Raw genomic sequence first — 12761 nt, 5'->3', positions numbered from 1 at the left:
ATGTGTGTTCTTCAAACGACTTCTGCTACACTTCAAATTTCCATCTGTCTCCAACCTTTACTGCTTGCATCTTGAACAACAGACTTGCCTGGCTTTTCTCATCACAGCTCTCCTTCGCCCTCCATTCCTGTTACTTCTTAATATTCGTCTTCCCTTTCGTTATTGGCTTGAAGATTAAGTACTTTAATTTTTCCACCACACATGCCTTTACACATCTGTGCTCAGTCGTTTGTTATCTATAATGTCCACCGTTTTACCATTCCGATGTCATAAAACGGGTAGAGGGACACAATTTGGTTGATAGATGTAGTATAAAAAAAGTTGTGTGATCAGGCTATGTTACAGAAGACCTATTATTATAATAGAACTATTAAGGGAATTGCTTCTCTGGGAGAGAGATGGGAAGGTTCATATTCAATGGGGAATGAGTTTGCTGCTGTTAAGACACAAACTACACTAAGGTCACATGCTATTTCCCATTTGTTCCCCCTTCATTGCTCACTGTCCTGAATCTTATGCTTAGACGGAGAGGATCCCAAAGAAAGTGAAAATGTTGTTTGAGCAAATCTGTTCACTTCAGTTTTTCTCAGTATATAACTTTTCCATGCTTAAATTCAGTTATCTAGGTTTCTTGCATTTTTCTTTAAAATCCACATGAAAATTCACCAGCGTTTTAGTGAATATTTTCCCTAGTAATGTACACAGGCACCTTCCCACTTTCATGAGACTAGCACCCATGCAACCACTGACACATGTACCATTTTCAGCACCACAAAGGGTCATGGCAGGGGCGGAACAAGATGGGTGGGAAATGACACATGTGGCACCTCAGAATGAACCCCCTGTGTAGATAAGGAGTTGCCCGTATACATTTTCGTAATCAATTTTCCCTACCCTAAACATTTTTGCAAACCAAGTTTCCATAAATTAATGTAGTCTTGTGTGTTTTTGTTCACTGATATATGCATTATCTTGTACACTTTACCCTAGTGTATCCATTAGTGTACACACTACTTGGCTGGAGAGCTGCACTGCAAAATTCAGATTAAGTTTTGAAGAATAATTGCATTTTGGTTTTGTCTACTGTTTTGGAAAGTGCAAATTGGGTTAATTTGCCTTTGTATGTGAACTGAATCAAATATCCCCTCCCACCCATATTCCTGCAATCCCTAGTTGAGTTAATGTGTTTCCTCCACAAAAATTATGAGGCTGAACATATAGCCTTCCTTAGGCTCCTTGCTGGAAGCATGACATTATACTGGTTCCTCTACCTCAGTGTGCTCTGATTTATTCATTTATTAAATTTGTATACTGCCCTCCATCTGAAGCAGTTGCTCTCCATGGTCCCTACCAGAGATGCTAGGGTGTGAGACTGGCCCTTCTGCCAGCAAAGGGCATACTGTGCCCTTTGGATCCTCCTCAAATGAATGACTAATTGCTTCTTAATTATATGATTGTTAGCTATGTGCATGATCTCCCCACTCTCAGGGTTCTGGCAAATGTGAACTGTACACATGAAAACTGTATGGAAAAGTAAGGATAATCTTAAAAGGAACAACTTGAAAATAGTAATTTTTTGGATGGCTTAAAGGATGGTACCAATAATAATAATAATAATAATAATTTTTAATGGTTTAAATTATATTGTGTCAGACCACTGACCCATCTATTTATTTGTACTCGGCTTGGCAATTGCTTTCCAGGGTCTTTTGAGATCCATCCACCCTTCCTTCCTTCCCCAAATCCCATCTTTATAGAGATAGCAACTATCATAGTATATTTTTAGCCTTTACCAGAGTGTAATGTACAAAATAGGGGACGCGGGTGGCGCTGTGGGTTAAACCACAGAGCCTAGGGCTTGCCAATCAGAAGGTCGCCAGTTCGAATCCCCATGACGGGGTGAGCTCCTGTTGCTCGGTCCCTGCTCCTGCCAACCTAGCAGTTTGAAAGCATCTCAAAGTGCAAGTAGATAAAAAGGTACCGCTCCGGCGGGAAGGTAAACGGCATTTCTGTGAGCTGCTCTGGTTTGCCAGAAGTGGCTTAGTCATGCTGGCCACATGAACTGGAAGCTGTATGCCAGCTCCCTCGGCCAATAAAGCGACATGAGCGCCGCAACCCCAGAGACGGCCACGACTGGACCTAATGGTCAGGGGTCCCTTTACTTTTACCTTTAATGTACAAAATGTAATAATAATAATAATACACTGAAGGATCCCCTCCAATCTAGGAGGACATGAAATTACTGCTGATGAATGTTCATAAAGTCAACAGAAAATCATTAGCTTATTTTTTTTTAAGCAGAGATATATTTTCACTTCTGCCATATGCATCTAAGCCTGAGCCCCTACAGAATTTCAAGTCTGCTTGTGGCCCTGGGGGATGGGGGATGGGCAGGAGGAGAAGGATGGATTGCTTGCCTGTGTTTCTATTGACCGGACTGGGTGCTATAAATGTATAATGCATTGCGACCTTTTCAATAAAATTGTTATTGTTTTTTCCTCTTCAATAGAAATCTGTTCCTTTTTCATTGTGCTGGGCTAATATCTGTTTTCACAGGGAGACAAAATGCCCCATTTTGTGGGACTGCTCATTGCTTTTGAAACCAGGGCTTTTGAGCCTAGGGATGGATGGATCATTTTATTTCCAGTCCACACCAATTTAACATGTGTTGAATTATACCTCTATTCCATCTGATTTCCACGTTAATGCTCATTTTTAAAATTAAAAATTGTGTGGTAATGTATATAAATGTATCCTAGCACAATACACACATTTTAAAATGCATTTTATCTTAAAATATGCATGCTTTTTATTTTTGTTCTTTCACTAGAAACTATATTGTTAAATACAGTTCAAATTCTGGAGGATAATTTTCTTCCAATCTCTACATTAGCCTCCACAATGTTTTAATTACACAGTATTCAAAGGACAAGTTAAGATGCAATCCTAGTCTCTCTTACTTAGAAGTAAGCCTCACTGAACTCAGTGGGGCTTACTTTTGAGAATATATGTACTCTATAGGACTTCATTGTTAAGCCATTTGAACAGCTCCAGGAAACTTTTTTTTTAAACGGAGATACATTGGACAGGGGTCTTGAATGCATATCGACCCTGGGGATTCCCGCCAATCAAGAGATCAAGAGATCTTATCCACCTGTCTGCCAAAACCAGTAAATTCACCAAAGAAAGGCAGAAAGGATTTTGTGAATTAAACTGGAACCTTCTGCATACAAAGCTGAGCTGTGGCCCTTCCCTAGACAGAAGATGAGCAAGCCTGCTTTTTAGACCCGACAAAAGAGTGTAGGGGGGAATAGTATGAGTCACATCCATTTCCTGTTTTCCCCACAAGTTCAAAATACCCAATGCCAGTTGGAGAGAAATATAAGCAAAAAGAACCAGTCATTTACTGTTCAAAAATGCTCAGCTAGCCATGTATTCACAATATGATATCATTCCTATGAGAGGGTAACTTGACCATAGCAATTTGCCGGAGCAAAATTGAGGATTAAATGCAGTTGCTCAGAAAGATTTCTATTTAATTTACATTTCTGAATTGAGGCCCCAGTCTCTGCTACTTAATTAGAGAGATGTGCAAACAAACCATGGATGTGCAATAACAGCCATGGAACAAGCAGACGAAACCTTTTAAGCGAGAGCGAGAGGCAAAATAGATCTTTTTGTTTGTCAAAGGCAAGTTCCTAATGCAGGAACAGTGTCAGCGTGACCATTTTTTGAGATGGGAGAGTTTCATGCTTGCCACAGCGTAAATTGTTGCTCTTCAAACACAAGAGATTTAGGGGGAATCCAGCCAACTGAAGCTGCTACTTAAAAGCTTACCTTGTGGTGCCTTGATGATATACAGAGGTTTTCTTCAGCAGAATCTAACCTTCCATTAATTTATTTCCTCTTGCAGCATAGAACTCAAGGTGGCAACGGTGGCAGCTGATGCCCATTGGGAACAGTTGGGCGGAAGGCAGGGAGACCAACAGCAGAGGCAGTGACAGGCAGAGCCAATTTGTCCTGCTTTTGCCCCCATTCTACTCCCTGCTGACTTCTGCTAGGTCACCACTGAGTTTAATGAGGAGGAGGTTGACAACCAGCGTCACTCCCTGGACTGGTTTTAAGCAAGTAAACAGGCAGGCCAGGGCTAGCTGAGAACAGACTGGTGGGGAGGCAGTAGCCTCTAAGTTGCCAAGCCCCAAGCCCCATTCAGGTCTCCAGTTTCATACCATCCACCGTCCTGTGTCTCAAAACTGGGATGCAAGTCTTCCTGCCCCTGCTCCTGTGCAAATTGGACTAGATAACCCCTGTGGTCCCTTTCAACTCTACAATTCTGTGTTTCAATTCTGTGTATGTGCTTTGCATGGAGGAGGTCTTCAATACCCAGCATCTCTAAGTATGGCTAGGAGTAACCTGTCTGAAACCATGGAAAACCACTGCCAATCAGTCTAGACCAGGCATAGGCAAACTCGGCCCTCCAGACATTTTGAGACTACAATTCCTATCATCCCTGTTAGCTAGGGATGATGGGAGTTATAGTCCCAAAACATCTGGAGGGCTGAGTTTGCCTATGCCTGGTCTGGTCTGGACAATACTTAACAATACTTTTGTTGTTGTCTGCTTGCTTTTTGTTTTGTGTTGTCATTTTGTATTTTTATGTTGCAAACTGCCCTGTGATTTTCGAATGAAGGGAGGTACAGTGGTCTCTCGGGTTAAGAACTTAATTCTTTCTGGAGGTCTGTTCTTAACCTGAAACTGTTCTTAACCTGAAGCACCACTTTAGCCAATGGGGTCTCCTGCTGCCATTGTGCCACCGCTGCACGATTTCTGTTCTCATCCTGAAGCAAAGTTCTTAACCTGAGGTAATATTTCTGGGTTAGCTGAGTCTGTAACCTGAAGAGTATGTAACCTGAAGCATATGTAATCCCAGGTACCACTGTACATCAATTTAATATAGAGAAATAAATAGAGGGATCAGTGGTTTTGCTAACTATAAGGCATATTCCCTTGTTCCTTAGTTTTGCAAGATCACCTCATTGTTGTTTTTCTATTTCACTTCAAATGTGTGTCAGAGGAATTGGCTCACAGTACTTGGTGTTTGAGGAATAAAGGGGTGAGCTTGATGAAATCCAAATTTCAGGCCCCTCTGTAGCCTTCTAAATCAGTAACCAAGGGGGCCTTCTCAAATAAAAGTATGGGGTATCATGCTACCGTTTGAGCACTGGACCCAGAGCATGCCCTCAAGTTATCTTAAGGTGTTCCCATGTGATCATGAACTGTCCCCACGCAATGCGACTGTAAAGTGTGGAGAAAGTAAACAAATAATTGCCATGCCTATTAATAAAACATAGCTTTGCATTTCCACCTAAATCCAAAACAAATGCAACAACTTAGATTATCTTTATTTGTCTTGGCCGTAACTTTCTCAGCTTTAAAATATATGTTGGCATTTACCTAGTGCTAGAAGCACCTTCCGAGTGTTTTATAGATTCATTAAAATGAAGTTAAGCTGTTTTCCCTAAGGTCACCCACACAAGATTCCTACGGCAAGCTGAAGGGCTGAAAAATGGCATTTTCTCCCCGAAAAGGTCACACATCCTACTTATCTCTGAATAAAATTTGTCATTAGTTGCATGTTTAGACTAGACATTCTTCCAAGTATTTTTTTTAAATCGTACCTATAGTATTTTACCGGTGTAAAAAATGCTTTATAATGAATTTCATCCTCCAAACAAGCAATGCTTGTTGCTTTTTTTATGAGAAGTAGTATTTTTTTTTCACCTTCTGATTTAGAAGCTTTCCCACAATTCTAGATTTATTGAGGCTAGTAGTAAAAAGCCATTACCCAATAGTGAGGCATACCAGATTTCATAAGTTCATCCACTGGCTGGAGTGTCCTGATTTGAGAATCGTATTCAATGGTTTGTTCCTTTTCCCTGTAAAAGTGGAATTAATGGATACAGGGTGGATGTACAGGATACTGTAGGGAAAAGACTACCAACCTTACAGAATATGCAGATAACGGCCCAATATTGTGAAACCACAGGTTCTCATATATTAAATCAAGTTCTGGAAGGAGTTGAATTTCAGTTTATCTGTATGTCTCCTAAAACCTATGTTGCATCAATATGAGTGCACTAAATCAAGGTTATGCTGGATATGCACCTGAACAAACAAAGGTGCACTTATACAGCACACAGTGTTTAAGTAATGAACATCAGCAACAAAAGCAGAATTGCCTTATGGCTCATTTCAGTCTTATTGGAATTTCTATTCTGCAGACATTTAAATGCCATAATTCCTGCTGTATGTCTCATCTTCCCCAGCGGTGGTGGTTGGGTTCGTTTGTGTGTGTGTTTTAATATAATAAATAAATAAAATAAAATCACTACAGATGCTGAACAATAAACAACTCTCTGCAAATTGCTTTCCAATTGCTAAGTAATTACAGCAAATTTCAAAATAAACGTAAAGAATGAACTGTTACTTTTTAATAAAGGAACATCTTTTCTTATGAGGTGCTTTAACAGGACCTCATTTGTCTTACATCGTAGCTGAAAGATAGAGCTGCCAATGATTTCTGTCCTTGTTCCAGTGATTCGGTATTCCTTTCTGAATGCTCCCATTACAGCAGGTAGCTAAAAGTTCAGCCTTTGGAGTACATTGGCTGTAACATTAAATATGTTTAATGCAACTATGCATTGGCCACGCAACATATACCTACCCTAGTTATTGAAGCAGACAACCTATTCCCCGTAAGCAATAAATTGTAATTTCATGGTTTGGTCACATTTGTCATTATTTTTCTAACTTAACTGCTGACATCATAATCTGGCACACACTATAAGAGATACTATATGAAATATCCTTCTTGCTTTTATTACCATCATGTGATCCATAATGAACCCATAATGATCAAATGAAAGTGGGGCTGCTATAAGACTCTCCCCCCTCCCCCATGATGTGCTTTTGCTAGCCACATCACATCAAGATTGGTAGTGGTTTAGTAGTGGCTAAACACACCCAAAAGCAACTGCTTGTTTGCTTCCTGTCCACTGCCTTGTTTCCACATGGTTAGTAAGCAAAGATGGCACAAAACACAGCCCTGATTCAGGCCAGCATTGCTCATAAGATACAGTAGTTGCGCCAGTGGCCTGCATCAGGCAACACCATCAGCTTTTTGTGATGGCAGGTAAAAATTTCAGATACCCACATGCTCCTTGCTTGCTTCATGGCTGCAGTAGCTGGGTGGAATTACCGGACAATGAAAAACATGCTACTCCTATAATATTTAAAAACCAAACAAACCTGGTCCTCTAGAGCAAACAGATGGCTGCATCTATGTCCCCTTTGTCATATCTTCCTGTACATTTGGAATAATATCCAACATTAGTCATACTCAGAGAAGCCCCAATGAAATAATTAATTTAAATAAGTTCATTAATTTCTGTGGGTCTACTCTGTAATTTACAGCACAATGCTGTGTCTACTCAGAAGGAAACCCTATTGAATTCAGTGGGGCTTTCTCTTGGGTAAATGGGGTTCGGATTGCAGCCTTAGTTGGGTATCACCAATTATGTTTACCTCCTTCAGTTAAGAAGAATATACTGTAATTGCTTTCTGGGGAGTGACTTAAGTGCTATAATATGGTTTTACCCTGTGCTGACGTCATGATAACATTAATGAAAGAGCATGCAGCACTGCAAAAATAAGGTATGAGGTTGTGTGCAGAAGACAACAATTTAATGGAGCAGCATACACAGTTTTATTTGACAACAAACAGAGAAGCTGCTGTTGCCACAGAATTTTGGGGAAATGTAATTGTCAACAACAACTGATGCTGGTCAATCACTGTAACCTTCAAATCAATTGACACTGAACTTTTACTTGCTGCATTGTTCAAACAGACACACACTCACCCTGCGCCCCAAAACAGGATCAAACACATAATTTCTATCAGCACATTTTTTCTTAACAGGGAAGTTAGACAGCCATGAGAGTTTGACTGCATGAAGAAACTAAGTGATTAAAGACAAACAACTGCTAAATCACAACATTAATTAATGCTTCCCATGCTAATGTTCTGAACAAAACCACACGTAACAAAATCAATATATAATGCTTCTAATTACACCATGGGATCAAAGCCAATTGGAAATGACCAGTGTTTTGTGTCCAAGAGAGAAGACAGAACTGCTCAACTTCTACTTTGCCTTTGTCTTCACCCAAAAGGAAAGCAGTACCCAACCTGTTAACAGAATAAACAGTGCAAGGAGGGAGCTGCAGCACAAGACTGCAGAAGAGGAGGCAAGGTATCCTAGTCTCGTTGCTGAGCAACAACATGCAGGGCTCAGTGGAGTGGGAGACCAGCCAACCAGAAGAGCATCTGAGGTGTACTTGCCTGGAGGCAGAGTCAACATCCAAAGTCAGGTCCAGTCCTAGGGTCGTGCAAAGACCTATCCACGTGGTCAGATGGTCCAGGGGTCAGGGAATCTGATGACCAAGGGTCAAGATAAGCAGGAAGGCAGGGCCAGGAACTACAAGCACTGTTTCCTGCTTGTGACTACTTCTGGAAGCTCTGCTTAAGGAGGCTGAAGCCAGCTGGTTCTTGTCCATCCCTTCTCCTCTGTGTCCTTGAAGGCTGATCAGCTGCAGGTAGAGTCACTCTGCCTTCTCCCCCTTCAGGCTGCTGTTCAACAGGCAAAGCTGACTCCTGGTCCATGACCTAAGGGGACACCAGGGGTGCCAACAGCCCATTTCAGGGGCTTCCCCTGACTATGACCACTGGTGATGTACTGTTGGTGGTAGCTCTGAGGAGCTTTGGAGCACTCCTGACCAGTGGAGTTCTCACGCATACAAAACCGCTCCAGCACAATGGATTGAGGCATTGCTCTGAGGCAACATTGAGAGTTGCTCTGTAACTTAGCCTGGATTCCACCTATTGAAATGAATGTGTCCAGGTATGCTTGACTCTGCAAAGAATCAGGATGCTAAGCTGGGACTTTTATGGACATTTGCAAGTTCTGTCCTTCAAGATCAGATTTCTCTCAACAAACGAAGCACCATGCTTTCATTCAGTAAAAGCATTTCTTTGTTTTCTTCTACTCTGTCTCTAGCCAGGTATTAGCTAAGTCAATCACTCCTCTGGAATGTAAATTTCTCTTATCCAGGCTTCTCCTGACAATACCTCAGATTAAGCCTGTAATGCTTCCTTCCTTGGTGTAATTGATAGCCCATTCCTCTTAAGCACCATCCTATTAAGTTTCTGCCAGACAAACTCCTACTGAGAAAGGGGGAAAATGCTTGTTGCTGTCTGCATTTTCTACTCTAGTGTTTAAACTTATGAATCGCTAAACGAATTGTAATTCTCCTTTCTAACTTAGGGTGTCAGAAGTGACTTCTCAAACTCAATTGACTTCCTCTGTGGTAGGTTATGACTGGCATATAGCACATGAGAGCTGGAGCATCCTTCAATCCCTCATCATATTTATGGAAAACAACAAAAATTACGAGCATAAAGCCCCCTTTATGTGTGCACTGTGTAAAGGAAAATCTCACCTAGAATGCAGTTGCATGACTGCATCTCTATGCTGCTAGCTCCATTGTTGAACTCCACACATTAGGTATATATATCTTCAAGAAAAAGCTTACATGTGTAAGATACCCCTCAACTGTCCCGATTTTCCTGGAACATCCTAGAATTACAGAAGACATCCCGGCTTCTGATTGGATCCCGGAATGTCCCATTTCTCCCTTCCAGTGCTGCTGCTGAGCTTGGGGAGGGGGGTTGCGGCAGAGGAAGCCTCTCGGGCACCTGGGGCGAACTGCCCATAGGGGTGGTGTGGGGCGTGCGGCACCCATAGGGTCAGGGCATGCCGCAGGGCCTCAGTTACCCTACAGCTGGGGTAGAGGCAGTGGGCGGACAGTGTGGAGCCTGCAGGTGCCCTAGACGCATGACTCGGGTGCACTGCAGGCTTCGGGATGAGTGCCGCCTGCCATTTTGTCACCCCCCTCAATGGTGACACCCAGGGTGGACTGCACCTACCACACCCCATTGCTATGCCCCTGGAGGGGGTGAGCTGGTACTTGCAGCTGGCTTGTGCATGAGTGCAAAAGACATGCGTGTTTTGGTGTCTCTGACTTGCAACGAAAGACATGTGCCCTGATTTTCATCAGTGGCATGTTGGCGAGTGTGGCATAGATTTGTATCTATTTATATTCTAATTGTTCTGGAGCCCTGTATGATCGGTGCTAGAAAATGAAGGGGAAATCCCTGGGCACATTGGCTTTCCCTCACAGGCCTTCATTCTTCACGCATGGATGTGGGTGTGGGCGTGCCAGCACTGTGGCACAATCTCAAGGCCAGAGCCTATGATGTAACCTTGCAGGCCTGCACTATGTGCGATTCCCCATCACAAAATGCAATTGTGAAGGGGCTTCATTGACATACAGAGAGAGTTATTCATCCTTCTCTGTATCACACATATAGTCCAAGCCTCGAATTACCTGCTGGGGTGATTTCATTATGGAGGAGATTCATTGTGGTTAATGAATGGCAGGTGCAAGAGTGAGACACTGGAGGATTGGGGCCTTTGCCTTACAATATGCAACTGCTCCTAAGCCACACACAGAAAATGTGTTGATTGATTTTTTTGATGGTCAATATTTCACCCAACACCTTTACTGAGCTGAAAGGGTTGTTAGGTCACTAGAGCCAATTCTTCTTTAAATGGAAACAGCTATTGTGTAATTAATATTTTTTTAAGAAGGCTAGATTTAAAGTCAATAAAACAATCCGAAGAGCAGCATGTTATAAAAACTTTGCCAAATTAACTGATGCCTAGAATTGGGGGCCTACAGGGGAATCATCTCTGCTGATTATTTCCATATTCATCAATGCTATTAACTAAAAAGAAGGAAAGAGTAATAAAGAATGTTTGTTTATTCCTCACCCACCCCAAATAAAATAATGTTTTGATAAGCCATATTAATAGTATCCTCATTTTATGTATCTCTGTCTGTCTATAGATTTATATAGCTTTGACATTTTTATCCTGCCTTAAATAACTCTTTCTTGCTGTTGTGGAGGAGCAGGGGCTTTTTAAGGAAATCACTATCTCTAGAAAACTGATTCTAGATATAAACCAGATGTAGTTCAGGTTTAAGTCCAAGCCACTTGGGATTAGACCACAATATAAAATGCTGTGTGAACAGATCGCAGACATGAAAGGTTGGAAAGGGTATTTTCTGTGGGGATACAAGGTGAAAGGTGCTCTGGATGAGCCTGGCACGGAAATGCTCCTTCTGCGAAGATTCATTATATGCTTTTATTAGGCTTTTCCTGCGTTGGGTAAGCCGAAAATGAAGCCCAGAGGTGCTCCAGAAATAGCAAGTATATTGGGAGTTCTGCTTAACGAGGTGAACAAAGGAAAGAAAAATGTACTTTTTGGTTGAGCTTGGCGGTGACTGTTAGGTACTGATCAGAAGCCTGAGCTTGTGGTTGAGAATGCCTGTCTCAACCTACTCCAGTGATTTATTACCTGTGTGGTGAGATGTGTGGTGCACACAAGACACAAATCCCACCCACAATGGTTTGTCCATTCTTTTCAATGGACGAAGCAGATGCACATGCAAACTTCTTTTTACTTCATTAGGTTATTTTAAGTACCGTAAGTTTTCTGATTTTAGCTTTAACTGGTTTTTAAAATTGTACCTTTTGAACCTTATTCTAGACCACTTCGAGACTACAATGTTAAGTGGTATATTAATTATAGGGGAAAGACACCACGGATTTGGACCAGGCACATCATGTTGCATTTAAAATGGCATTTAAAATATATTCCTACCTCCTCCCAATAATGTTGTTGTTGTCGTCATAATAATAGTAACAACAACAACAACAATTAATAATAATAATAATAATAATAATAATAGAATAGAATAGAATAATTTTATTTTCATCCTTTTTGAGTGAATGGAAATGTCCTAAGGTAAATGTCAGAATTTAGGATTGAATTTAGGATTGCAGTGGCGGATATGAGTCCTAGGGCAGGAAAAGACAGCAAGCTGGAGCAAAGGGTCAGAGAGCTTTGGCTGATTTCTGTTTGAATCCAAGGCTGTGCTATGGAGGAAGCAAGACCCTCTTGGAGTGTAATGCTGGGAACCCCTCCATCATAGGTTCAGGTTGTATATATGTGTAAACAAACCATATATTGCAAAGATTCTGTTGTTCCTCATTTGCCAAAGGAAATACGAACCCTGAGTAGCTGCACCTGGAACCCCTGGAATCTTGCACCGCTCAGTGATTGGGGTGGCACAGATTTGAAGAATAAATGACATAAGGATAAATTGCTTCAGAAATGGTAGCTATCTTTTAATGTGGGAGGTCAGTTTGGTTATTATAAAAATATAGTTGAAAGAAATTAATTTCCTTGATTCACTAATATTTATTAATGGCCTCCAAAAGCCATATCTTATTCCCAGAGCTAGATGTGAACCAGCCTGATACCTCCAGGTATAGGGCGGTATATTTATTGAATGAATGAATGAATGACCAGGTTCAAGGTCTACTTGATCCTACAATAATATGCTGTGTTTTATTTGGCTTTCAGAGGAAAGGAAAAGCAAGCTCTTGGTGGTTGTTTTCAAACAGTCAGGCTATAGCAGCAATTTGACGATTCAGACAAAATGTCAATGCTTCCTTCCAACTGGGAAGTGGATGTAATGTTAGCTTCCAATGGGGCAGGCTCAACCCACAGAGA

General features: G+C 41.5%; 1 protein-coding gene across 6 annotated transcripts in view; it reads right to left on the bottom strand.

Moving 5' to 3' along the window:
- The window catches only part of KCND3 (potassium voltage-gated channel subfamily D member 3), a 272536-nt gene that overhangs the window by 164389 nt on the left and 95386 nt on the right, over positions 1-12761 (bottom strand). The gene's annotated exons all lie outside the window — the stretch shown is intronic.

Source organism: Podarcis cretensis, assembly GCF_951804945.1.
Source record: "Podarcis cretensis genome assembly, chromosome: 6".
Lineage (NCBI taxonomy): Eukaryota > Metazoa > Chordata > Lepidosauria > Squamata > Lacertidae > Podarcis > Podarcis cretensis.
This window is presented reverse-complemented; position numbering and strand designations above follow the sequence as displayed.